The sequence below is a fragment of the Equus przewalskii genome, unplaced genomic scaffold, assembly GCF_037783145.1.
Source record: "Equus przewalskii isolate Varuska unplaced genomic scaffold, EquPr2 ChrUn-1, whole genome shotgun sequence".
Classification (NCBI taxonomy): Eukaryota; Metazoa; Chordata; class Mammalia; order Perissodactyla; family Equidae; genus Equus; species Equus przewalskii.
The window spans coordinates 17,198-45,146 of record NW_027228758.1 but is presented as its reverse complement, the minus strand read 5'-3'; the positions used below and the strand labels follow the sequence as shown (position 1 = coordinate 45,146).

General features: G+C 42.3%; 1 pseudogene; it reads left to right on the top strand.

Moving 5' to 3' along the window:
* On the top strand, positions 1-27,949 carry LOC139081773 (olfactory receptor 10AG1-like; annotated as a pseudogene).

The window sequence follows — 27,949 nt, the reverse complement described above, 5'->3', positions numbered from 1 at the left end:
CCAAGGTTCTGCCTCAGGGAGTTGGGGTGGTCGTAGGGGCAGAGGATACCTAAAGAACCAGTTAAGACTTGGGATGTGGAATCAGAGATCCTTGCTGTGTATTCTGGGGTAAGTAACTTAATTTCTCTGAGCTTTATTTTCTGCTCTACCTCACAGAATAAAGGTATGTGAAATAGTAAACTAAAGTGCTTTATGGTCTGCCCAGAGTTATCACCACCACTGTGTGAGCCTACCAGGCCCACTGGCCCTGATTCCCTCAGGCAGGATTTGCAGAGGGGCCTTGCTCCTGCCATCTGCCTAGACAATGTCTCTGTTTCCTCAAGGCTCAGTGTGAGCATCACTTCCTTCCGGCTCTGGGAGACAGGCCCCTGTCGCTGGCCATCTCTGGCATCTGCCCCAGTCAGGAGGCTTTTTCAGGGCTTGTCACCTGTGGTGATTGTCCAGCACCCATCCTGCTCGGTAAACTCCCTGTCTGCACCCCCAACTTGGGAAGGATGGTCATGAGGTGGCTCTTCAGTAAATGTTTAAAAGCAGGGGACTCTGGGCAGTCAGGAAGCAAGAAGAGCCATGGACTAAGCATCTCCCTCTTAGGCCAGGAGCTCGGGGGCAGAGCGTACCCCCCTGCCCTCCTCAGATGGGCCGGCCCAGGCAGGGTCCATTCCTGTGCTCAGCAGGTGGCAGAGCCCAGGCCGGCTGATTTGTCTTGCGTACTTCCTTGCCTCTGGGTAAGGTGATGATCCCACTGAGCTTTGTGTTTTATTTTGTTTTGCCTTGCCTGCTTGTCCAAGAACCTAAAGTCTGTTCTGCAACCCCGTAGCCCCTTTCCTCTGGCCAGAGAAGCAAGTGAGACTTCCTCTCTCCTGGGCCCAACTGACCTGGAAAGCAGGAGCATGGGTATGGGAGTGGGGTTGCTGCAGGAGACCCCTCCAGGGCTGCCTCCAGGGGCTCTCTCTGGGCCACTTGAATGGGTCCTCTCCAGTGCAAGACCTATAGATGACTCCTTTCTGGGCTAACTACCGAGGCAACTGGTTCTGGACCCTCTGCAGCACCAGCACCACCCTCCCCCAGCGTAGGAAATGTCTTGCCTGGCCTCTCCCTGGAGCCCAGGATATGGGCTGACAGAGATGCCCTCCCACTGCCCGGGACAAAGCCCATAGGCACAAACAGGTGTTCCCTGCATTTAGACAGTCATATACTCCTTTGTATTCATCTATTTCCATCCACACACACACTCAGGGAAAGTCAGATGGTGAAAAATGGTGACAGGCTTTAAATAAACACAGTCAGCTATTTCAGACCTCTGGGAACTGGGTGACTTTTCTGGGCTGCAAGACACACCTTGCCTGGAGCAACAGCTTTTGAGACAGGCCTTTCCCACTTGCCAGCCCAGCTCCCAGCTGGGGCAGCTCAAGGACCAAAAGAGAGACCTGGCTCCCCCTGCTGGTGAGCCTGGGCATTCATCCCAAGTTGGATGATGGCACAGACACTGAGAAAACACCTCCAGGTACTGGATCTGATGGGGACACAGAGACGAATAAGAACAGTGTTCCCCTCTCTCTCCTTTTCTCCCAGGGAACCAGGGTCATTTACTTCTGCTCATTCTCTCAAAGGCAGGATTCACCTCCCTGTAGTGTGGAAGGAAAGATGAGGCCCTGAGAGCGTAAATGACTCTCCCAGGATAATGATGCTGGCCATGATGTCAGTTCCCCTACGTTAAACCCAGAACATATGTAATTAAAACCAAAGCACTCTTTCCCTGCTCACTCCCTGGCTCCCTGGCTCCAGAATCCACTATCCGCCATGGAGACAAACAGCCAAGGTCACCCACCACAAATTCCCTTATCATCCTCCTCCCTGCAATCAGTGTCCCAAGGCCAAATGCAGGCTGGTGGGAAAGCTCTGACCAACAAAGCCACTGACTCCCTCCACCCGCTACAAGAAGCCACATTCCTCACAAACCTTTAAAACTCCTGGCCTCCCATCTTTCAGGGAGATGAGATGAAACGAGATGAATTTGAGGGCTCACTCTCGTCTCCCGGCTGATGTCACTTGAAATAAAAGCCCTTCTTGCTATCAGCCCGGCATTCCAGTTTTCATGTGGCCCCTCTTGTGCAGCAGGTAAAGAACCTACGCTTATAGGCACTAACAGTTACTCAGCAAGTTGGTGCAGGGTCGGAATTGGCCTCCTTCATGCAGAACCAATGAGGAGGCAGACGTGCCCACTTACTGTCACCAGGACCACCTGGGCCACCACAGGGAGACGTTGCTGTGTCTTCTCATCACCATTGGCCAAGGCCTCCTCCTTACACTGTTCTCCCTGGCCAGACAGTGCCTAATGCTGGACTGCTGACACCATTGGGCCACACGTGACCTGTCTAACACCAGCCCCTCAGACCCTGTGGTGTGAACAACCCTCTAGTGGCTGTGTGACACGGAGATCTCCTGTGGAGGAGAACAAGGAGCCATTTCTATGTTCTAGGCCCACCTGGTGAGCGTGGGAAGTAAAGGAATTGCTGATGCTCAACAGATAGGCAGTCAGAGAGATGCAGTGGGGCAAGGCGAGTGCCCGCCCCTGTGGAGTAAGTCCTAGTGGGTAGAGGTTCTGGTGTAGCAACGGAGGTCCAGGAAAAGGGGTGTGCAATGGCCCTCCCATTGGGGAGCTCCCACTCATGGGAGAGACGAGTCAGATGAGACTACAAAGAAGTCGCCTCCCTGCTACAAGAACCGAATTCACAGATGGCGGGTAAGTGGCCTCAAGGTGAAGGCTGGCGGATGCCTGAAGCTGAGGCCTAGCTAGCGTCTCTGGCAGGGAGCGAGTGCCCAGACCTAGGTTATTGCTTCCTTATCAGGAGTCTCCTAGATCACCCTTCCTGCACACTCAGCGTCTCTGGGATTATAAGGGGCACTTGCCTGTGCCTCTAGTAGAGGCTCTTTCCCTCTTCCAGAGAACACCTAGATTGACACACTGTGTTCTGCTTTTCTTGTGCCCTGGCTACCTTGGGCTCAGTTCTCCTGGAAACCTCTGGACTTCGGGCTGAAATGAATCCTAATAACTCACTGCAGCTCACAAAGGAGCTTTTTCTTTTTGGAGTTGTTGGCCAGGAGTCAGGGCCCTCTCCCCCTCCTCTCTGGTCCTGGTTCTCTGCCCTTGAGATCAGGGCAATATGAGAAGGAGTGTCTGGGTAAGTCCCAAGATGGTCCTGTGCTATTAGTCATAGCCCTCTCCAGCCTCTAGGCATCTTGCTGCATTGATTTGGTGGTGACTACTGGAATTAATGGCATTCAGTCCCCAGAACTTGGTCTTATCACCTAGGAGAGGTCTTCCTTTATGGTGCCCCCTCCTTGCCAATTCCCCTGTGTGGCCAAGATCCCTTAGCAACAGGTTTCATCAGCAGGTGATGGGTAATCCCTACTTACTGTAAAATGATGATTACAGGATAAGGATTTGAAGCCAGATGAACTGGAATATGAATCCTAATTCAACCAGTTACTCTCTGTGTTACCTTGGGCAATCTGCATAACCTCTCTGAAACTCAGTTTCCAAATCTTTCAATCAGGATAATAGTGTAGTCTAGGGTTAGGCAGGAATGAAAGGGGATAATGCAGTGACTTCAAGGGGTATGAACACTGGGCCGAGGACAAGTGAAGCTAAAGGATAATGTGGTATATCTTGCTGGAGTGTTAATTTTACTAGAAAAATTTAGGGAGATGTGTTTTGAAGGAAACTAGAAAAATGTAAACTTTGAATTTCAAAGAAGAAAGAGAAGGCTGAAAGAAATGTTTTACTTGTGGTCACTTGCTTTGGGTTACATTCTAAACTTAGGGGGCAGGGGTTCTGGTTAAGGGTCACTTTCTCTGCCTTTGGGAGCCTTTTGAATCTGAAACCAAGGTGTGTGAGGAGCTGGTTCCTGCCTGGTACACAGCGAGCCTTCTGCAGTGGAGTTGGCTCAGCTTGTCCACAGGCTTTTGCACATCTGAGATCTTTGTCTGAATAAGTCCTGGTTCTCCTGGGCTTTAGCCAGCAGCCCAAGGACAAGAATCAGGTCTGGGGCTCCAGCCAGGGCCTGGGGCATGGGTTCTCTCTTACAAAATTACTAGCAGTATCAGAGAGGTAGGCAGGAAGAGTCTTTTTACAGATTCCAGTGTGGTAGGCATGAAGATAAGATAAGTCACCATGGCTTACTCTAGAACTTCGAGGTCTGGCTCAGAAGGCTTGACAAGTTTCAGGCTGATTCTGAGAGTTTGGCTGGGGACGGTACTCTGACACTGGCTGCAGGAGCTCTGGCCAAATTTGAGAGGATGAGAGCTACCACCGCACATTCTAGAACACTGGAGACAGGGAGGAGGAAAAAGGGAGGCTGTGCATAGTATGTTCCAGGCTCTGGGCTAGATGATTTGCATTTGAGGTTGCAGTTAATACAACAATTTACATGTGCTAGATAGCATTATCTGCATGCCTGCAGAGGTCAAGAGACTCCCAAGACCACACACTTACTGTGGTAGATGCTGCTGGTGGTTCCCCAATAACTCCTACTACTTGATCATAGAGACATTTTAGCTGGAAAACATGGCTACCTAGAATGAAGACTACACTTCCCAATCTCCTGTGTGGTTAGGTGTGGCCATGTGACTGAGTTCTGGCTGATGAGAAGTAAGTGGACTGTGATGTGGCAGTTTCTAAGAAGCTTCCTTAAGTTATAGCTTGTATTTGTGCTCTATGCTCCTTCTTTTTTGTTCTTCCCTCCATATTGCTGTTTGCTAGGCCAAGGCCACCTCGAACCATGAGGATGAGGGCCACCCCCTAGGAACAGCGGAACAGTGATCTGAAAGGAGACTGGACTCCGACTCCTACCTCTGGGTTTTTATGTGAGAGGAAAACAAACCTCTGCCTTGTTAAAACCACTGTTGTTGTGGGTTTTCTGTTACCCTCATTTGTACCTCATCCTAACTGAGATATCTAGTCAGGAGGGAGGCGGGGAGTGGGGGATTCGAACCTGAGTCAGTGAGATCCTAAACTCACACTTTCCCACCACCGTGTGATGTTTCTGGGGACCCTATGTGTACTCCTGCTGTACCTCCATCAGCTCTTAGGTGTGAAGCATTACTTGGAACTAGGATGGGGTGGGAATTGCAGGAGGGGGAGCTTGTCTAAGGCAATTCGTTATACTCATTCATTCCAAGGATGGCTCAGGGGAATTTGATAGATCCAGAGGCACCTTGGGAGCTGAAGCCCAGGACCCTGAGAGGGTGGTGAGGATGATACCTCCCCTAAGATCCGGGAAACTCCAACCTTCTGCCATGGGACTTGCCATGCAGCCACCCTTTCTGGCAGGTGCAGGCTGCACTCAGGCAGCCCTGGGACCCCAGTCTCCTCTGACAGACTCTAGTCTGCTGGTACACCTCTCAGGAAACTTTGCTAAGGAGAGCTGCTGAAAAAGATGAGCTATGCCCCAGGAGCAGCCTCTTTCCATGAAGGAATTTTGCAAGAGCTTTGCGAGCACAGCAAAGTGTCAGGTAGGCAAAGCATGAGCCCCTGCCAGTAAGGAGGTATATTTTCTCTTACTTAATATCAGAAGGAGTGGTTGCCAGCTTCAGGGCTGTGTAGGGCTTAGTTTGAGTTAAAAGGATTGTAAGATCCTACTGTCAGAACCCGCACGTCACTGAGGAGAGTCTGAACTAGGACCTGCAACAGCTGCTATGTTTCTGGGAAGATGCTATTTACCAACAGAAAAGGCATATTAGTGGGCTGGGTGATCTTGAGGAAGTCTTCTACCCTGTCACTCTCCTGGTTCATATAGTGGGATTATAATCCCCACCTGTCAAGCTTATTGCAACATCGAATGAGGTACTGAATATGAAAACACTCCAAAATCTGTAGAATATTTACAAATGTGAAAGATTATGATTCTGTTTGTATAGTAGAAATAAAAATACTGTTAATGACATTTTGTGCCCAACCATATCCCTTTTCCCAGGCTGGTGCACTCACCCCTCGGTTGTGCAAGGACTAGAGCTAACAGTTCACAGTTATTTCCTCAGCAGAGAATTCCCTCAGCTGAATGGAAGCTGCCTTGTTTGGGAGCCTGCAGCCAATGATTACCTGACACAGGGCAGGAAAGGCCAGCCCCCCTTACCTCAAGATAGGATTAACTCTGGTGCAATCCATGTCCCAAAGCTTCCTGTGGGATCAGGCCAATGCTAGGCCACAGCTAAGACCACAGGTTTGCTTAGCTCCTTCCCTACCCTGTCTTGCTTTCTTTCTTTTCTCCTGAGGGTTCTCCGTCAATAGATCACATGTGCAGAAATCTGCTTTTAGGGAACCTGGCCCAAGTACCTACCGCATAAAGTTGCTGTGAGGATAAAATGATATAACATAGAAAATTAGTCCCATGCCTGGTATATAGCAAGTGTTCAATAAATGTTAGAGATTGTTATTATCTAGGAGATGTGAGCATCAGAAAACTCTCAGTGTGATAGTAAGAGGTGGAAATCTGGTGGGTTGGTCAGTGAATTGATTTTTACCTGCTGAGGGAATGGGATGAGCAGAGAGTGGCAGCTGACTTTCTTGGCTATAAATGGTTCTCTCTGCTTTGGGCAGTAATTGAGGGTCCTTGAGTGGCTGATAAAAAAAATTAGTCATACACATTTACAAACAGAGGGTACCATTTCTGTAAAAGTAAGTACTTTTCCTCTGCTAATCTGAACCAAGTTTCATCAAGGCAGCCCAGGCATGGCAGAGCTGGCTTAGGAAAGTGCTTTAAGATCTGTACAGATCATAGGAGATGGGAGATATTGAGTCAAGCTGGGGGTGAAGCTTCTAGGGAGGTGAGCTTGGTTCTAAGGAACCTATGGAGTAAGGGAAATAGCATTCCCAGGGGAAGCCACTATCCTAGGCTAGGTGTTCAGGGCCTGGGCATAGCAATGGCAGTGAGGGTGGCTAAAGGAGGGTCTGAGGGACACCAAAGAGGGAAACAGGAGTATGACTCCAACCAAGGGGTCTTAGAAGAACATGGACCGACTAACACAGGGGTGGAAGTCAGGAGTGACGTGGTTTTTATGGAATACTGACAGCACTTTCTACAACTGGTTTGACTGCCCTGCCCTACCTGGCACCTTTCCAGTAAGCCATAATTCTGCAGGACTCCTGCTCTGTGCAGATTCCAGAAATGAGTGCAATATTCAGAGATGTTAATAGTAGTAAGATTCCATTGGTTCTTTCCATTCTGAGTAGAGAAGGAAAAAAATGCTCCACAGTTTTCTCTTGCCTCTGATATAGGAGAGAGAAATCACACAGTAATTTGAACAGGGAAGGTTTGATATAAGAATTATTAACTATTTTCAGGGAATTGACTACACAATGGGAACAAAAAATAATGTTAAAGAATCTCTTATGGCTGATGGAGAGTACACAAAGAAAGAACACACTTGGAAGGGGAGGGGACCACCACAAGGCTGGGCTTCAGACCTTGTAGGGGAAGGTGTGATTGCAGCCCACCAGATGGCAGAGAAGTTCTCTGGACTGTCTCTGGACAGAACTGGTCCACAGTCGGAGAGCCAAGTCTGGTGGGCAGGGAACTGCTGGCTGGGGCTGCCAGCCTCAAGCCTCCTGTTGTGTGCCTACAAAATTCCCCAGGAAGTTGCTTTGGAGGATGCTGCTCAATTCATGGTGAAGCCAATAGGGCTCTGCAAAACTCATTGGGAAGCTGCCCTTGGAGAATGCTACATGCTGGCATTTTCAGGAAGCCTGCTGAGTCACCCCTGCTTTTCATCAGGAATCTACCCATGCAGCTGAACTCAGGAAACCCAGTGGGACACCCACAGAACTAGCCATGAAGATGCCAGCAGGAGTGCTGCTGAAACATGCTAGAAGTGAGCTCCACTGGAGTTCAGAGTCTTGGGAGCAAGTAGAAAGAAAGGCACAATGGAACCAGGAAGAGTGTTTCTTTTCCTCTTGTCCTTCCAGTGTGTTCTACTGACAAAGTTTAACATGTGCCAGCCGGCAAGGGAGAGATGTTCCAGGTATCTATGAAGGGTGGATTTGGAGCTGAAAGACAATAAATTGGTAAGTGGTATAGGATGTTAGTGGGCTCCATTGGGGTGTGGGAGGGCTTGTCCATAAAACTTTTTTGAAAGAATGTTACTTTAGGAAATATTCCTGCTAACTGAGAAATAAATCAAAATGAAGAACTCAAAATGTAAAGTGTAAAATAAAAGGCAAAGAACAATTAAATGTATAGAATTAAATAAAACTACACAAACTAAATAATTTTGATCAAGAGAAAAGAGATAAAAATAATCCTTACAATTATATATGATAAAGATTTCATAATTATGAACTCGGGTTTTTTTATCACAATTACTTTGACAAAAACTGGAAAGTAGCCAAGTTAAATTTTTCATGTAGCACAGGGGATGCCAATAGCTATGGTTTTATTGATTTTAATAAATTTAAGAGATTTTAAAAATAAGAATATCCATCCAATAGTGGAATAAAAGTTGAAAGGAAAATTTCCAAATAACTAGAGGGAGAAAGAGCAAGGAAAAATGTAGCAAAAACACAAGACAATGATGAGGAGGGACAAAAAATACATAAAATAGAAAAGATTACAGTAGCTCAATCATACTAATAATCATAGTAAAGGTGAATGTTTTTATAAGACATGCTTAATGCAAAATGGTTATAAAATAAGGGGATAGGCACATATGTAAAGTAAATGAAAATATTAAAAAACCCAGAGAAAGTAGAATTTAAGGCAAAAAAGCAATGACTAGGAAAAGGAAGGCATAAAAATAGCCATCATGTGGCTTTCAATGGATTTTTCAGCAGAAACCCTACAAACTAGGGAAGAGTGGAATGACATAATGAAAACACTGAAAGACAAAAACTATCAGCTAGGAATATTCTATCCAGCAAGATTATCCTTTAGATATGAAGGAGAAGTAAAAGCTTTTCCCAACAAACAAAAGCTGAGGGAGTTCATTGCCACTAGACCTGCCTTACAAGAAATGCAAAATGCAGCCCTCCTACCTGAAACAAAAAGGCAAAGTTTTACAAGGCTTTGAGCAAGGTGGTAAATTGACAGAATGAGAAAATTGCAACTCTATATCAGAATAGGTTAGTAAACGATTGTAACATAAAGGATAAAGTAAAGAAACCATCAAATAACTATAAACACTTCAATTTGGTCACAAACTACAATGCAAAAAAGAATAATTTGTGACAACAAAAACATAGCATGGGAAGAGGAAAAAGACAGAACCTTCATAGGCTAATGGAGATAAGAGGCTATCGGAAGAAGAACCGTTTAATCTATGAGATCTTTTTTTTTTCCTGCTTTATCTCCCCAAATCCCCCCTGGTACATAGTTGTATATCTTAGTTGCAGGTCCTTCTAGTTGTGGCATATGGGACACTGCCTCAACGTGGCCTGATGAGCGGTGCCATGTCTGTGCCCAGGATCCGAACCCTGGACCACTGCAGCAGAGCACGCAAACTTAACCACTCGGCCATGGGGCTGGCCCCTATGAGATCTTTTATACAAACCTCGTGGTAACCACAATACAAAAATTCAGAGCAGAGTCACAAATCATAAAGAGAAAACTGAGAAAAACATCATAGAAAACCACCAAACCAAAATGGCAGGCATGGAAAAAGAAACAATGGAAATATAGAACAATCAGAAAACAAAAGATAAAATGGCAGTATTAAGCCCTCATATGTCAATAATCACTCCAAATGTAAATGAATTGAATTCATCAATCAAAAGATACAGAGTATCTGAAGGGATTAAAAAATAAGACCCAACACTATGCTGCCTCCAGGAAACACATCTCAGTTCTAAATACAGAGGCTTGGAGTGAAGGGATGGAAAATGATACTCCAAGCAAATGGCAACCAAAAGAAAGTGGGTGTAGCCATACTTATATCAGACAAAACAGACTTCAAGACAGAAAAGAGCAAGAGACAAAGAGGAGCATTATATAATAAGAGGGACATTCCACCAAGAAGACAAAACACTTAATATAACACTTCCACCAAGAAGCACCTAACACAGGAGCACCAAAGTATATAAAGCAACTCTTAACAGACCTAAAGAGAGAAATTGACAGCAACACTATATAAGTAGGGGACTTTAATATTCCACTTACATCAATGGATAGATCATCCATAAAGGAAGTCAACAAGAAAACAAAGGCCTTAAATGCAACACTAGGCCAGCTGGACTTAATAGATATATAGAGAACATTCCATCCAAAAACAGCAGAATATACATTCTTCTCAAGTGCACATGGAACATTCTCAAAGATATACCAGGGGCTGGCTCCATGGCTGTGTGGTTAAGTTTGCGCATTCTGCTGTGGCGGCCCAGGGTTTGGATCCTGGGCACGGACATGGCACTGCTCATCAGGCCACATTGAGGCGGTGTCCCACATCCCACAACTAGAAGGGCCTGCAACTAAGATATACAACTGTGTATGGGGAGGGGGGGGGCTGTTGGGGAGATAGAGCAGAAAAAAAAAGATTGGCAACACTTGTTAGCCCAGGTGCCAATAGAAAAACAGCTTTAAGAAAAGAAAAAAAAGATAGACCATATGTTGGGAAACAAAGCAAGCCTCAATAAGTTTAAGAAGACTGAAATCATGTAAAGCATCTTTTCTGACCACAATGGTGTGAAACTGGAAATCAACTGCAAGAAGGAAGCTGGAAAAGTCACAAATATGTGGAGACTAAGCAACATGCTACTAAACAATGATTGTGTCAATGAAGAAATCAAAGGAGAATTAAAAAAATACCTAGAGAGAAATGAAAATGAAAATACCACATACCAAAACTTACTGGATGCAACAAAAGTGGTACTAAGAGGCAAGTTTATAGCGATGCAATCCTACCTCAAGAAGTAAGCAAAATCTCAAGTAAACAATCTAACAGTATAACTAAAAGAACTAGAAAAAGAAGAACAAACAAAGCCCAAAGTCAGTAGAAGGAAGAAAATAATAAAAATCAGAGAAGAAATAAATGAAATAGAGACTAAAAAAACAGTAGAAAGGATCAATGAAACTAAGAGGTGGTTCTTTGAAATGGTAAAGAAAATTGATAAGCCCTTAGCCACACTCACTAAGAAAGAAGGAGAGAAGACTCAAATAAATAAAATCAGAAATGAAAGAGAAGAAACTACCATGAACAACACAGAAATACAAAGGATTATAAAGGAATAATATGAAAAGCTATGCACCAACAAATTGGATAACCTAGAAGAAATTAATAAATTCTTAGAATCATGCAACCTTTCAAAACTGAATTAAGAAGAAATAGAAAATTTGAGTAGACCAATCACAAGCAAAGAGATTGTAAAAGTAATAAAAAAAACCTCCCCCAAACAATATTTGAAGACCAGATGGCTTCCCTGGTGGATTCTACCAAAGATTCAAAGAAGCTTTAATACCTATCCTTTTCAAACTCTTCCAAAACATTGAAGAGGATGGGATGCTTCCTAACTCATTTTATGAGGCTAAAATTACCCTGATACCAAAACCGGGAAAGGACAACACAAAAAAGGAAAGTTAAAGGGTAATATCACTGATGAACATAGATGCAAAAATCCTCAACAAAATATTAGCAAATCGAATACAAAAATATGTTAAAAAGATCACACACCACAATCAAGTGGCATCTATTCCAGGGATGCAGGGATGGTTCAACATCTGCAAATCAATCAATGTTGATTCACCACATTAACAAAATGAAGAATAAAAATCACATGATCATCTCAATTGATGTAGAGAAAGCATTTGACAAGATTCAACATCCTGTGGAAGGTGCTTTCATACCCTACCACTGGTCATCAATTAGCCCAAACAGGAAGGTGGTCAATTATAGCGTTAGTTAATTACAGTGTCAGTTATAGCCCTCAACAGCAAGAGATGTTCCCTGCACTCAAAACAGGAAGTGCAACCAGTTTACTGCTTCAGATGGAGGAAGGGAGATTTCCTGTTTGCCCAGGAATAAGCCCAGCTCAGCCAAGGTCAAACCAACATCACAGCTCAGCCAATGAGTAGCCAATGCCACCTAAATTTTTACTCCTCCAATGAACTTTCATTTTTTCCTTGTTGATGGCTTCCTTGTCCTGACCTCCTTGCAGTAAAAGCCTTCCATGTTGTGTAACCCCTTGCAGTGTCTCTCTGCTGCCCTATGAGTGGCTGCCCAATTCACCAATTAGATCTTAAAATTTACTCAGTTGAATTTTGTTTTTTAACAGATTGATGGCAGTGGTGGGATCTGAAGTGAACTTCCAATGACATTTGGGGACAACAAGAAACACAGTCATGGTACTTTTAAACCCTTTTGAGTTTGTTAGTACCTACAAACATGGTTTCCCTACCTACCACACAAGAGGGGCCAAAGAAAAACTGGAACACCAAGCTTATGGCAAGGAAAGGGTTTTTATTTTGGGTGACATCAGCAAGGACACAAGAGTGAGCCCTCAAATGTGCCTTGTTTCATCTCATCTCCCTGAAAGATGGGAGGCCAGGGGTTTTAAAAGTTTGTGAGGAGTGTGGCTGCTTGTAGAGAGGCGGGGGAGTCAGTGGCCTTGCTGGTCAGAGCTTTCCCACCAGCCTGTGGTCAGCCTTGGGATGCTGTTTGCAGGGAGGAGGAGAGATGATCAAGAATCCAGGTGGGTGACATGGCTGCTCCTGTCCATGGCGGATAGTGGATTCTGGAGCCAGGGAGCCAGGGAGTGAGCAGGGAAAGAGTGCTTTGGTTTTAACTGCACATGAGCTCGGTTTAATGTAGGGGAACTGATAGCAGGGCCAACATCAAGTTCACAGCCTTTCTTATTGTTTCCAGGAGCTGTTGGTAAGTTCCTCTTGGTTTGAGCTCCACCCTCTCTTTGCATTCAAGCTTCCAATCTAATTGGCTTTCATTTACAGGGTCTTCCTTTCAGACCATAATTCCCAGGATGTCTTATTGCTGATTTTTTTTTTAATGGAAAACCCCAGCACTTAATTCCATCCCTAGATTCTGTTTTGGAATCAGCCCCCAGATTCCATGCTGAGAACTGTTGGTAGCAGTTGCAGTTTTCCTTTCGTTTGAAATCAGTCCACATTCTTTTGGGTTTGCTGGTTCAATTCTTATCTCTAGTCCTAGGTTCCACAGAAATTGTTGGTGGTGTACACAGGGCCTTCTTTTGGCTAGGACATAGTAATATCTCTCAGTTACTGCCAATATATTAAGGTGCCAGGATGTAGTAACATCTCTCAGTGGCTGTCGATTATATTAAGGTGCACAGATTTGTCTGTCTTGTTTTGTGTAGATAAAGGCTAGCTAAAGAAATGGGATCCTTTAATCCAAAGAATTGAGCACATCACCTTCCAGCATACTATTTTCCTAAAAACAACAGCAAACATTTGACTTCAGCCAGTACAGAATATCTCCTATATCCATTCCTTGACCCAACAGTGGGACATAATGCTCTTCTAGCTCCTTCATAACTCTTTAAAGACCATTTTTCAAGCATTGCTCTTTATGGCATAGAGACAACTTCTCGCTGACATTCTATAAAAACACTTTCTATTTGCCTAGAGTATAACTCGCCATTGGATAACATTTTCCTTTGAGATTCCAAACTTTTTGCTACAACTAGGACAGACTTTCTATAACATACATTGAAAGTATGAACACAGGGTAGAGAGACTCTTGCTTCTAGGTCTCTGGGAACATTTTCAGAGAACTTCTTTAAAACACTGTACTTGATACAGACAGCATTCACATACTATAAAAACTGTTTTCTCTTAGCCCAGCCTCGGACTCGTGGTTTGGTAACATTTTCATTTGAGAATCCAAACTTTTCACTACAGCTATGACAGAATGTCTATAACACACATTCAAGAAATGAATACAGGTTAAGGATGCTGCTGCTTCCAGATCTTTGGGAAATTCCTCAAAGTTTTTTTCTTAATTGAGTTCATAATAGTTTACATGAATGTGAAATTTCAGTTGTACATTTTTACTTATTTGTCACCATATAAGTGCTCACCTTCGCACCCTGTGCCCCCCACCCCCCTTCTCCTGGTAACCACTGAACTGTTTTCTTTGTCCATGTACTTGTTTATATTCCCCATATGAGTGAAATCATCTGGTGTTTGTCTTTCTCAGTCTGGTTTATTTTGCTTAGCATAATACCCTCCAGGTCCATCCATGTTGTTGCAAATGGGATGATTTTGTCTTTTTTACTGGCTGAGTAGTATTCCATTGTATATATATATACCACATCTTCTTTATCCAATCATCGGTCAATAGGTACTTGGGTTGCTTCCATGTCTTGGCTATTGTGAATAATGCTGCAGTGAACATAGGGGTGCATACGTTACTTTGGATTTCAAGTTGTTTGGGTAGATACCCAGTAGTGGGATAGGTGGGTCTTATGGTATATCTATTTTTGGTTTTTTGAGGAATCTCCACATTGTCTTCCATAGTGGCTGCACCAGTTTGCATTCCCACCAGCAGCGTATGAGCGTTCCCTTTTCTCCACATCCTCTCCAACATTTGTTGTGTTTTTCTTGGTAGTTATAGCCATTCTGACTAGTGTAAGGTGACATCTCATTGCAGTTATCTATTTCTTCTTGATTCAGCTTTAGGAGCTTGTAAGAGTCTAAGAATTTACCATTTCTTCTAGATTGTCCTTTTTGTTGGCGTATAGCTTTTTGTAGTTTTCTCTTATAATCCTTTGTATTTCTGGGGTATCTGTTGTTATTTCTCTTATTTCATTTCTAATTTTATTTATCTGAGCTTTCTCTTTTTTTCTTTATAAGTCTGGCTAGGGGGTTGTCAATTTTGTTTACCTTCTCAAAGAACCAGCTCCTTGTTTCATTGATCTTTTCTACTGCCTTTTTTTTTTCCTTTCAATTGCATTTATTTCTGCTCTGATTTTTATTATTTCTCTCCTTTGTTGATTTTAGGCCTTGTTTGTTCTTCTTTTTCTAATTCATTTAGGTATAGTTTGAGATTGCTTATTTGGGAGTTTTCTTCTTTCTTAAGGTGAGCCTGTATCATGATGAATTTCCCTCTTAGGACCACTTTGCTGCATCCCATATGACTTGGTATGGTATGTTTTCATTTTCATTAGTCTCCAGATATTTTTTGATTTCTCCTTTAATTTCTTCAATGATCCTTTGGTTGTTCAATAGTATGTTGTTTAGTCTCCACATCTTTGTCCCTTTCTCAGCTTTTTTATTGTAATTAATTTCTAGCTTCATAGTATTGTGATTGGAAAAGATGCTTGTTATTATTTCAATCTTCTTAAATTTATTGAGGCTTGCCTTGTTTCCCAACATATGGTCTATCCTTGAGAATGTTTCATGCTCACTTGAGAAGAATGTGTATTCTGCTGGTTTTGGATGCAGTGTTCTATACATGTCTAGTAGGTCCAACTGGTCTAGCTTTTCATTTAGCTCCACTGTTTCCTTGTAGATTTTCTTTCTGGATGATCTATCCATTGATGTGAGTGGGGTGTTGAGATCCCCTACTATTATTTTGTTGTTATTAATATCTCCTTTTAGGTTAGTTAATAGTATCTTTATGAACTTTGGTGCTCTTGTGTTTGGTGCATAGGTATTTATAAGTGCTATGGCTTTTTGGTGGGATGTCCCTTTGATCATTATATATTGCCCCTCTTTGTCTCTCTTTACCTGTCTTATCTTGAAGTCTACTTTGTCTGATATAAGTATTGTGACATCTGCTTTGTTTTGTTTGCCAATAGGTTGGAGTATTATCTTCCATCCCTTCACTCTGAGCCTGTGTCTGTCATTGGAGCTGAGATGTGTTTCCAGGAGGCAGCATATTGTTGGGTCTTCTTCTTTAATCCATCTCACCACTCTGTGTCTTTTTATTGGAGAATTCAATCCATTTACATTTAGGGTGATTATTGATATATGAGGGCTTAATGCTGCCATTTTATCACCTGTTTGCCAGCTCTCCTGTATTTCCTTTGTTTCTCATCCCACATGTTTCAGTCTACCAATTGAATTATGTGGTTTTTTATATTGGGTTTCTTTGCTTTCTCCTTATATATTATTTGTGTCTCCATTCTGCTTTTTTGTTTAGTGGATACCATGGGGTTTGTATGCAAAATCTCGTAGGTAAGATAGTCCATTTTCTGATGGCCTCCTATTTCCTTAGATTAAACCAATTCAGTCTCTCTTCTCTTCCTCCCCTATGTTGTTTTTGTCACATATTATTCCATCTTGTGTTGTGAATTTATGGTTAAAATGACAAGATTATCTTTGTTTTTGGTGTTTTCCTTCCCTTTATCTTTAATGTTATACTTGAGTATTTGCTAACCTGTTCTTATGTATAGCTACAATTTTCTGATCTTATCTACGTATTTATCTCCTTACTCTCTGCTTTATAATTCCTTTCTCCCCTTTTTTTTCAGATATGAGGGCCTTCTTGAGGATTTCTTGTGTTTGTGTGTGGGGGTCTTATGCCTATGAACTACCTTAGCTTTTGTTTATCTGGGAAAGTTTTTATTTCTTCATCATATCTGAAGGATATTTCTGCTGGATAGAATATTCTTGGCTGAAAGTTTTTGTCCTTCAAAGATTTGAATATGTCATTCCAGTCTCTCCTAGCTTGTAAGATTTCTGCAGAGAAATCTGCTGAAAGCCTGACAGGCGTTCCTTTGTAAGTTATTTTCTTCTGCTTTGCTGCCCTTAGTAGTTTTTCTTTGTCATTCACTTTTGCCAGTTTGACTACTATACACCTTGCAGTAGGTCTTTTTACACTGACATATTTAGAAGATCTGGTATCATTTTCCACATGGGTTTCCATCTCCTTCACCAGGTTTGGGAAGTTCTTTGCTATTATTTCTTTCAACAAGCTTTCTGCTCCATTCTCCTTCTCTTTTCCCTCTGGAATACCTATAATCCTTATGTTGCATTTCCTAATTGAGTTGGATATTTCTTGGAGACCTTCTTCCTTTCTTTTGAGTCTTAGTTCTCTCGCCTCCTCTATCTGGAGCATTTCAATATATCTGTCCTCGATTATCCTGATTTTCTCCTCTATGGTGTCCACTCGAGCATTCAGGGAATCCATATTTTGTTTTACCTCATCAATTGTTTCTTCTATCTCTGATATTTCTGATTGGTTCTTCTTTATAGTTTCAATCTCTTTTGTGAAGTAGCTCCTGAACTCATTGAATTGTTTCTCTACATTGTCTTTTAACTGGTTGTTTTTTGATGATAGCTATTTTGAATTCTCTGTCATTTAGATTATGTATTTCTGTGTCTTCAGGACTCATTTCTGGGTCCTTGTCATTTTCTTTCTGGTCTGGAGATTTAATATAATTTTTGATACTGCTAAAGATGTGGCTCTTTTTCTGCACCCTGGTATTATTAATGGCTGTTACTACCTATCATCACTGGGTGTGGGTTCAGAGCTGTGTATTCTGAGTCCTCTGTGTTCCTCCAGGATCCCAGGTGCTGGAGCCAGTGCTGGGTGGGTGCAGGGGAAGGGCACTGTCTTCTGTGCTCTCCTGGGCTTACTCACTCTGCCCTCACTGTCTGCCCTCCTGGGGTGTGGCTTGTGGGCTTACTCACTCTGCCCTCACTGTCTGCCCTCCTGGGGTGTGGCTTGTGGGCTTACTCACTCTGCCCTCACTGTCTGCCCTCCTGGGGTGTGGCTTTGGGCTTGCTCACTCTGCCCTCACTGTCTGCCCTCCTGGGGTGTGGCTTGTGGGCTTACTCACTCTGCCCTCACTGTCTGCCCTCCTGGGGTGTGGCTTTTACTCACTCTGCCCTCACTATCTGCCCTCCTGGGGTGTGGCTTGTGGGCTTACTCACTCTGCCCTCACTGTCTGCCCTCCTGGGGTGTGGCTTTTACTCACTCTGCCCTCACTGTCTGCCCTCCTGGGGTGTGGCTTGTGGGCTTACTCACTCTGCCCTCACTGTCTGCCCTCCTGGGGTGTGGCTTTTACTCACTCTGCCCTCACTGTCTGCCCTCCTGGGGTGTGGCTTGTGGGCTTACTCACTCTGCCCTCACTGTCTGCCCTCCTGGGGTGTGGCTTGTGGGCTTACTCACTCTGCCCTCACTATCTGCCCTCCTGGGGTGTGGCTTTTACTCACTCTGCCCTCACTGTCTGCCCTCCTGGGGTGTGGCTTGTGGCTTACTCACTCTGCCCTCACTATCTGCCCTCCTGGGGTGTGGCTTGTGGGCTTGCTCACTCTGCCCTCACTGTCTGCCCTCCTGGGGTGTGGCTTGTGGGCTTACTCACTCTGCCCTCACTGTCTGCCCTCCTGGGGTGTGGCTTACTCACTCTGCCCTCACTATTGGCTCTCCTTGGGTGTGGCTTGTGAGCTTACTCACTCTGCCCTCACTATCTGCCCTCCTGGGGTGTGGCTTGTGGGCTTACTCACTCTGCCCTCACTATCGGCTCTCCTTGGGTGTGGCTTGTGAGCTTACTCACTCTGCCCTCACTATCTGCCCTCCTGGGGTGTGGCTTGTGGGCTTGCTCACTCTGCCCTCACTATCTGCCCTCCTGGGGTGTGGCTTGTGGGCTTGCTCACTCTGCCCTCACTATCTGCCCTCCTGGGGTGTGGCTTGTGAGCTTACTCACTCTGCCCTCACTGTCTGCCCTCCTGGGGTGTGGCTTGTGGGCTTACTCACTCTGCCCTCACTGTCTGCCCTCCTGGGGTGTGGCTTGTGGGCTTACTCACTCTGCCCTCACTGTCTGCCCTCCTGGGGTGTGGCTTGTGGGCTTACTCACTCTGCCCTCACTGTCTGCCCTCCTGGGGTGTGGCTTGTGGGCTTACTCACTCTGCCCTCACTATCTGCCCTCCTGGGGTGTGGCTTTTACTCACTCTGCCCTCACTGTCTGCCCTCCTGGGGTGTGGCTTGTGGCTTACTCACTCTGCCCTCACTATCTGCCCTCCTGGGGTGTGGCTTGTGGGCTTGCTCACTCTGCCCTCACTATCTGCCCTCCTGGGGTGTGGCTTGTGGGCTTACTCACTCTGCCCTCACTGTCTGCCCTCCTGGGGTGTGGCTTACTCACTCTGCCCTCACTATTGGCTCTCCTTGGGTGTGGCTTGTGAGCTTACTCACTCTGCCCTCACTATCTGCCCTCCTGGGGTGTGGCTTGTGGGCTTACTCACTCTGCCCTCACTATCGGCTCTCCTTGGGTGTGGCTTGTGAGCTTACTCACTCTGCCCTCACTATCTGCCCTCCTGGGGTGTGGCTTGTGGGCTTGCTCACTCTGCCCTCACTATCTGCCCTCCTGGGGTGTGGCTTGTGGGCTTGCTCACTCTGCCCTCACTATCTGCCCTCCTGGCGTGTGGCTTGTGAGCTTACTCACTCTGCCCTCACTATCTGCCCTCCTGGGGTGTGGCTTGTGGGCTTGCTCACTCTGCCCTCACTATCTGCCCTCCTGGGGTGTGGCTTGTGGGCTTGCTCACTCTGCCCTCACTATCTGCCCTCCTGGGGTGTGGCTTGTGGGCTTACTCACTCTGCCCTCAGTATCTGCTCTCCTGGGGTGTGGCTTGATGAAGTCACCCCTGCAATAGCTTTCACCTCAGTAAGCATCTTTCCCCCAGGCTGTGAGGGACCTTGGGGATCTTTGAGGTTCCTGTTAACAGGTGCTCCCTCCTCCTTCATTCCCTTTCAGAGGCCAGGTGCAGTCCCAGATCACAGTCTTTTGGGGAGGGAGCGCAGTTTTCTCTTACCCTGTTCCACCCTCTCTGAGGAGTCTCCAGCCTCTCCACCCTCTGACGTGTGGCTGCGTTGGTCTCTCAGATGTCTTTTGTGTTGTGTGGATGTTCTCTGTTGGAGTATGAATGTCTTTTTTGTTGTATGGTGGAGGGGAGAGATCGCCAGAGAACTCATGCCACCATGACAGTGACATCACTCTGGTATGCTATTTTAATCATATAGTAAATTCTTATTTGTATTAGACTATTTTTTCTTGATATCCTTTTTTATGGCATCAGATGATTCTCCTATTCATGCATAATACTACCCTATGCCAATTATGGGGTTTCAGAAGTCCTTTTCAGCATAGCTCCTTCTTGGATGTTCATCTGCAGTAGCTGAGGCCTGGCTGGTGTCTCACTCCCTTGCTGTGCTCTGTCACATTGGGCTCCCATGTGCAGCATCTGTCACCATCAGCTCCTTGTTTGTCCCCCATGATCTCTGGCACATGGCCCCTGACACTTTATATTAAATTTCCTAATCACTCTTTGTTGTCACAATACTACAGGAGTTCCCTCTGTTTGAAAATATTTTCTCTTCATAACATAAACCCTTAGAATCCACTATTTACTAAATAACAAGACGAAAATCTTATTTTTTTTTTTGAGGGAGATTATTCCTGAGCTAACTGCTGGCAATCCTCCTCTTTTTGCTGAGGAAGACTGGCCCTGAGCTAACATCCGTGCCCTTCTTCCTTTGCTTTATATGTGGGACACATACCACAGCATAGCTTTTGCCAAATGGTGCCATGTCCGCACCTGGGATCTGGATTGGTGAACCCCGGGCTGCTGAGAAACGGAACGTGCAAACTTAACTGCTGTGCCACAGGGCTGGCCCCACAAATCCTATTTTTGACATGAAGAATTGGTTCCAAGCCAAGATTATTAAAAAATTTAAGTGTTGGAAATAATTTTCTTTCCCAGAATTGAAGTCTAGAAGACACAGAGTATTTTCCTGGTGTCTTGCCCACTATCTCCATTGGTAAATGCAAGTATTTCATTTTATCCTACGTGAAGTTTGGTAATACTTCTGCTTACAGGTGGGTTCACATTGGAAATGAAGTTGTGGAAAGATTACAAAATGCTACTTTTAAAAGAAGAATTTCCCCCTATTAACAGTAATATCGGTTCCAAAATTAATTTTTAAACTAGTTGTAATAGATCCAACAGATAGCTCTCAGGTTGTGCTGGGGCCCATGAAGAAATCAACAAAATATAAGATTTATAGGTTAAAATATTATTTATCATCAAGGCATTTACAGCTATTGCACAGACAGAACCCTGACTATGGAAATTAGAGGAAAATATAAGAAAAACGTGTGCAGTAAAGTGTGATGGGAGCTCAGTGTCATGGAAACACATTCTCAATATGGAGTGTTCATAGTAGAGTACGATCTGAATATATGTCAGTTTTGGATAGGCTGAAATGATATCGCTCACCCCTCTATTCGTGTCTGAGAGGTAACATGCACTGTGCACTCTATTCCAAGGAGAAACTGAAGAGAAAATTCTGTGTAGAGTGAGAGCTATCTCGGAAACGTAAAATAAAACAAACCATAGAGTGTGAAATGATGATTTTAATTAGAAATGTCAATGTGTCTGGTTGAAGAAATCCCATGGGGTAGAGACAACTATATTTTATTTAAGGCACATTTTATTTTTGGAAAGAATATAATATTTTAAAGATAAGTTAAATGTCTTTGATGAAATAAGTGATTTCACCAAAGGTAACATAAATATTTAAACCCTCTTCAGAGGGAAAGTCAGCATCATCCCAAATAGGAATGGTAGATATGAACTCTTTTATACTGTTATAAGCTTTAGTTCATAATTTTTTAATTTTAAAGTTTAATATTTAATATCTAATAGTAAATGTGTCATATTAAAGTAGATCCTATATATTTTTGATTCAATTAAATATAACATATTTAAACAATAATATCAAATAATGGTATTAAATCACTTTGAAATACTGAAAACTTGAATAACTGATATATTTTTGTAAGTAGGGTAAATAATAACAGAGATAAACTTCATTTTGAACCAAGACTTGGTAACAAATAAGCATTTTTTATTAATTTTAGTCTTGATGATATTTTAATGAGACAAAATAAAACAATCTAGTTAGTAAAATTACAACTTTTGGAGACTCTAAGGAGCATTTATTTTAAAGAAAAAGAAATCTTTTAAAAATTAAAGATACGTAAAATAATGAAGGCGTTCCCAGTTCACTATTGTTTTAAAAATTAATTATAGAGTTTGTTACTAATTAATATCAAATACGCAAACATAACTGAAGTAGGTAGAGATGATGATACGATCAATATTAAATGGATTTAGAATATTGTCACACATTCTCTCAATCATTTAGATATTTCCAGGGAATGGAGGCTTGAGTTCAAAAATAGCAATGTCAGGGGCTGGCTTTGTGGCTGGGTGGTTAAGTTTGCACACTCCACTTTGGTGGCCCAGGGTTTCACCGTTTCGGATCCTTGGCACAGACCTGGCACCACTCATCAATCCACGCTGAAGCGGCGTCCCACATGCCACAACTAGAAGGACACACAACTAAAATATACAACTATGTACTGGGGGGTTTGGGGAGAAGAAGAAAAAAAAACACATGACCAAGAAGTAGGTCCTGAAATAACCCCAATTTAAAACATAAATAAATAAAACATAAAAATAGCAATACTAAAACATTAAATTGTATTTTCCTTGATTAACAAGTACTTAAACATTTACAATAAAAAAGACTAATGTAGATAATTTTGTGGGGGCACACAGAGTAACTATTTGCTCTTTCTACTTTGTTCTCTGTTGAGAATAGCACACACAAATCTTCTGTGTTTCATGCTATACACTGATAATTTAAGTATTAAAACTTCAGGTTTCAGGGCTTGGTGCTTTGCACTCCACTTTGCAGCCCAAGGTTTGCCAGTTTGAATCCTGGGCGTGGACCTACGCGTCACTCATCAAGCCATGCTGTGGTGGCATCCCACACAGAAGAACTAGAATGAAGAGGAAGATTGGCAAAGGATGTTAGCTCAGAGCCAATCTTTCAAAAAAAAAAGAAACTTTGGGTTTGTACAGTTAGAAATTATATTTTATTTAGCCCTGAAGTCATTTTATTCCAGTAAAATTAAATATTGCCATTCTTAAAAGTGATACATGAAAACTGGATATTCTTTGTTTTCTCCTGTGTTATTTCTTTCTCCCTTTTAAGAGTGATGATTTCATTTAAATAGAGTCTAGTGCCTTAATTCACTGCAGAATCAAATTCTGAGCACCGTATTAGGTGTACTGTAATTTTCTGCGACCTATATTGATCCTAAGTAGGAAAGTAGTTACCGTGCTTACCTCTCAGATAATTTTGTGTCAGTAAAAGAAAAGGCAAACAAAAGGAGTTTGCCAAATTACAACACTAAGCCCTGAAAAGTGACACATACCATAGATGGTAGAGTCTGCATAGTAAAGATAATACTACAAAAACAATATTGACAGGGAATTCATGGAGAATTTGCAACTTGAGAGTCAAATTGTTTGGGGTTTTTATAGCATTTTATAATTGCTTTAAAATCTCACTCGATTCCCACAATAATCTTGTGATACAAAGAAAAGTTAATTACAGATAATTTTTTCAAGTTGTGTCGAACTCAGAGTAAAATTCAGAAGAATACAACTTAGTTTTTAATTATAACAATAATAACTAGCACTTATACAGACTTTTATAAATGCCAGGGCTTCTTCAAGTTGTTTTACGTATATTAAGTGATTTCATTCACATAACCCTTAAGTGTTGGAACAACAGCTGGCTCCCTTTTAGCTGAGAGAATTATGGTACTGGGAGATTGAGTAACTTGCTTGAGATCACACAGCTAACAGATGTTGGGGCAATAACTAAATTCTATCCACCTGGAGAGGGCTTTGGTCCTTACTCATAAATTTATACTGATGCTAAATTGGGGGGAATGTGTCCAATCCCACCAGGATGGAAAGACGGAAGACAGGCTTGCGCTAGTGACCAGCCAAGAGATGCTTAGGGTGAAATATTGAAGGAGGCACTCCCGTGAAGAGCTGTGCACATGCAGGATCAGTGGGAGCATTAGTGAGTGCCTCTTAAACTGTGCTCTCTCTGTCTCATCCTCCTCATTCTAGTCCCAGCCCAGGTGAAAGGGAAGAATGGAAAAAAGTCATCACTAACAAGGTGACTTGATAACTCTATTGAATAGAATTTGCTAAGCAATGTGCTATAACCCTGGAGAGTACAGACAAAAAACATAACTATAGTTACATAATCCTAATAAGTAATCAGTTTAAATTTGGTAGGTGATAATATCATCAATGTTATCTCATTCAATTCTCACAAATGGGGAAATAAAAATTAGAAAGTTTATATAATTGCTTAATGTCACATGAATAACAAACCAAGGAAATGGGATTCAAACCTAAAAAAAGAAAAAGGCACTGGCTTGCAATCACAAACCTACGTGAAATTTGGTCGAATTATCAAACTACTCAAATTAGTGAGTCTCAATATCCTTATCTCTAAAGAGCAGTGAGATTAGAAAGGGTTATGGAAAAGTCGTCATTTGAGAAACAACGAAGATAGTGGAGGCGTGCGCAGCACACAGGGTAAAACTAAGCAGCGAGCCCCTCCCCTCCCCTGCCTGCACACCTGCACATGAGGGATGGACACACTGCATGCTGCCCTTTTCCAAGGCTTAACCACTCTTAATGTTTCTGTCTGAATCAATGCTCTCAAGTTAATTTTTTGGAATAAAATCCTCTTATGTTTTCCACTTAGTACCCGACCAAAACATATTTGTTTAATTCCCATGAGCACAATAACAACTCTACTATTTTTTAAACTGTTTTATAATACGAACTGAATAATAAAGACATTTGTACTCCAGATCAACAAGTGATCAAAGAGAAATGAAAGATTGAAATAGGTAGTTGAAAATGTATGTGAAAAGACTCTTTATAGTGCCACTCAATGAGAAAATGGATAGACAAGTACAATAGGATTGTCAAGAAGTGCAGTTAATTAAATGGAAGAGCACATGGCAAAGCTCTGGGTCTGTCTCCACAGTTGTTCCAGAGGCTGTGCAAGGAGGGTATAGATGTGTATCCTGGGCTGTATTCATAAAGGATATGGAACGACCCCAAGTTAAATTTCAGGGCAACTTTTACAGTGATAACCCATAGGATCTGAACTGAGCAAGTGGGAAACACATAAGTAGTAACATTCTTAAATTAGAAACACTTGCAATGATTATGAAAGTCAGTCTGGACATCCTGATACAGTTTGGAGAATAGGCAATGTCAAGGAAGGAAAGGTGAAAAGCACATGATAAATTTCCCCTTTCCACAGATGAAATACCAGGGGAAACCACCAGAAGAAAATCTAACTAAAGTGATGGAATTTGTTCTCTTGGGCTTAGCTAACGTTCCCCATTTCCAGCAGTTTTTTTTTTGAATTGTTCTTAGTCATCTATATCATTATCCTGATGGGCAATGGCACCATGTTTTTAATCACAATACTGGACCCTGCCCTCCAGACCCCCGTGTATTTTTTTCCTTGGCAATTTTTCCCTCTTGGAAATCTGCTTTGTATCAGTTACTCTCCCCAGAATGCTCACGAATTTAGATGCCCAAATAGAACATTTTTTAAAGTTTAATCATGTAAGTATTTGAATCTCTGTTTTTTCGTCTATAATATAGCATCAAGACATTAACACTAATTCAAGAAGAATATTTTAGAATAAATGAGAAAATGTTATTGCAACACTTGAGTAACACAATGGTAGCTCAATTAAAGTCATTTTTGTCTTCTGTTTTCCCAGATATTATTTAATGCTATAATATGTTAATTTTCTTTCTTGTGTAAATTCTTATATTGTCCAACTGTATCTCAATAAATGAGAAAGTTACTGAGTCTCTGTATGTCTCATTAATTACTGATGACCAAAATATACTTGCTCACATACTCTCTAGCTAAAATATATATTCTGTTTTTGATATCTTTGACAACTGTTTAATGATCATATTTTATAATAATTTATGGCTTTAAATTTTGATTTCTATGCGTTTTATCTCAGATATATTATTAAAATGAGACTTTTTTAATGAAAATGACCAGTGGCAAGAAGTGAGGGATTTGAGGATACATTTACTAGACAGAGTTTCAGAAATTATAACATCAGCGTAATTCTTTCAAATTTGTCATTATTAATTAAATAACAGGTTAAAAAACATTTACCAAATATCTGCTGTATATTCAGGCAAGACAAATAAAAGATCTTGCATTATAATGCCTGATGACAATGATGTTTATTTTATTTTGACAGATAAATGCAACCAGAATGGTTTCAAATAAAGTGCCTGCACAAGTAGTCATTGCTACAGCTGGGCCGTATGAAAGGAAGGCAGGCCTTGGACTTGTGACGATTTCATGGAAGAGTCAAGAAATTAGCAAAAAATACAACTCAAAATTTGGTGGTGACATATGACCAAGAAAATGTGATAGAAAAATGTTTCTGCCACAGGATTCTGCTTGTTAATATGAGGACTACAGCAGACTAATTTTGCTCTGCACAAAGAGAAAAAATAAAAATGCATAATTCTCAAACACAGCACTTACTTTCAAACTCAAATCTAGTATTAGATATTAAATATGTTGATATACTTAGAATTTAGCATACATTCTCCATTAGACCTCGGTTGTGTTCTTTGAGCCCAGGAGATAAAATGCTGGAAATTAATGGAGAACAGAAATCTTGTGTGCCTATTCCTCCAGATCCCTTTAATCTACAGAATTAGAAAACAGGCCAAAAATGGTAAATGGCTAATTTCACTATTTTCACAGATGGAACACCAAAAAAACCCAGCAGATGTAAATCTCACCTCAGTGATGGAATTTGTTCTTTTGGGATTTTCTGATCTTCCCATCTCCGAATGGTTCTTTTTGAGATACTGTTCTTTGTCTATGTGATAATTCTGATGGGAAACAGCATTATTGTCATAACCAGGGTCGACCAGGCTCTCCAGACTCCCATGTATTTTTTCCAATGTAATATTTCCTACTTGGAAATCTGCTATGTTTCTGTTACTCTTCCTATAACTCTTTGGATCCAGAAAAGAAACATTGTTTGCATGACACAAATGAGTTTTGTCCTTATGCTTGGAAACAGAGAGTGCCTCCTTCTTACAGCTCTGGCCTATGACCATTATGTGGCCATTTGTGACCCTCTGCGCTATCCTCTAGCCGAGAACCACAAGGTCTGTGTCCAGCTGGTGGCTGTCCGCTGGGTCACTGGAGTTCCAGCTGAGATAGGGCAGGCGTGCCAGATTTTCTCTCTGCACTTTTGTAGAAGCACCCAAATTAATCACTTCTTCTGTGACGTCCCACCAATACTCAAGCTGGCTTGTGGGGACACTTTTCTGAATGGGATGTTGGTCTTTACAGTTGCTGTGCTGTTTGTTATGATCTCTTTTTGGTTGATACTTGGCTCCTACAGTGAAATCATCTCCACGTTCTGAAGTTGCCATTGGCAACAGGATGAGCCAAAGCCTTCTTCACCTGTTCATCTCACTTCACAATTGTGGCTTTATTCTTTGGGTCCACAATCTCAATGTACATATTTATGACCCAAATCCAAACATTCTTCCAGAACAGACAAGTTCCTCTCTGTTTTCTATGCTATTGTCACCCCAATGTTTAATCCCACGATATACACTGAGAAATAGGGATGAGCCTTGAGGAAATTGCTGCGCTGATGTTTAATGTATTAGCTGCTGATTTGAACTCATTGCCTATTTTCTTATGTAATTCTGTCATTGTATAATTGGAAATTAATATTTAGTTTGTTTTTCTGCCTTACTCTGGATTGGTTATCTTTATTCATTCCTGACCTTGTTGTTTTATGCTGGACTTTCCAAAGCAGAATTATATCCCTAAAGTTGTCTGCTGATAAGAAACTAAGTATCCAGCTAATCTCATATTCAGTGTATCAGTCTATTTCTTCCACAGATTTACTGGTGATGTGGGACTTTTATGGAAAAATATTGTATCTCTTATCTAATAATTGATATCATATGCTTTTTCCTGCCTAAGATCCATAGTGAGTGTTTTTGATACTCTTCCCTTTATGTAACTGTCATTTACTTTTTTTCTTTTCATTATTGGATATTAAAGGGTATGTTCTGTA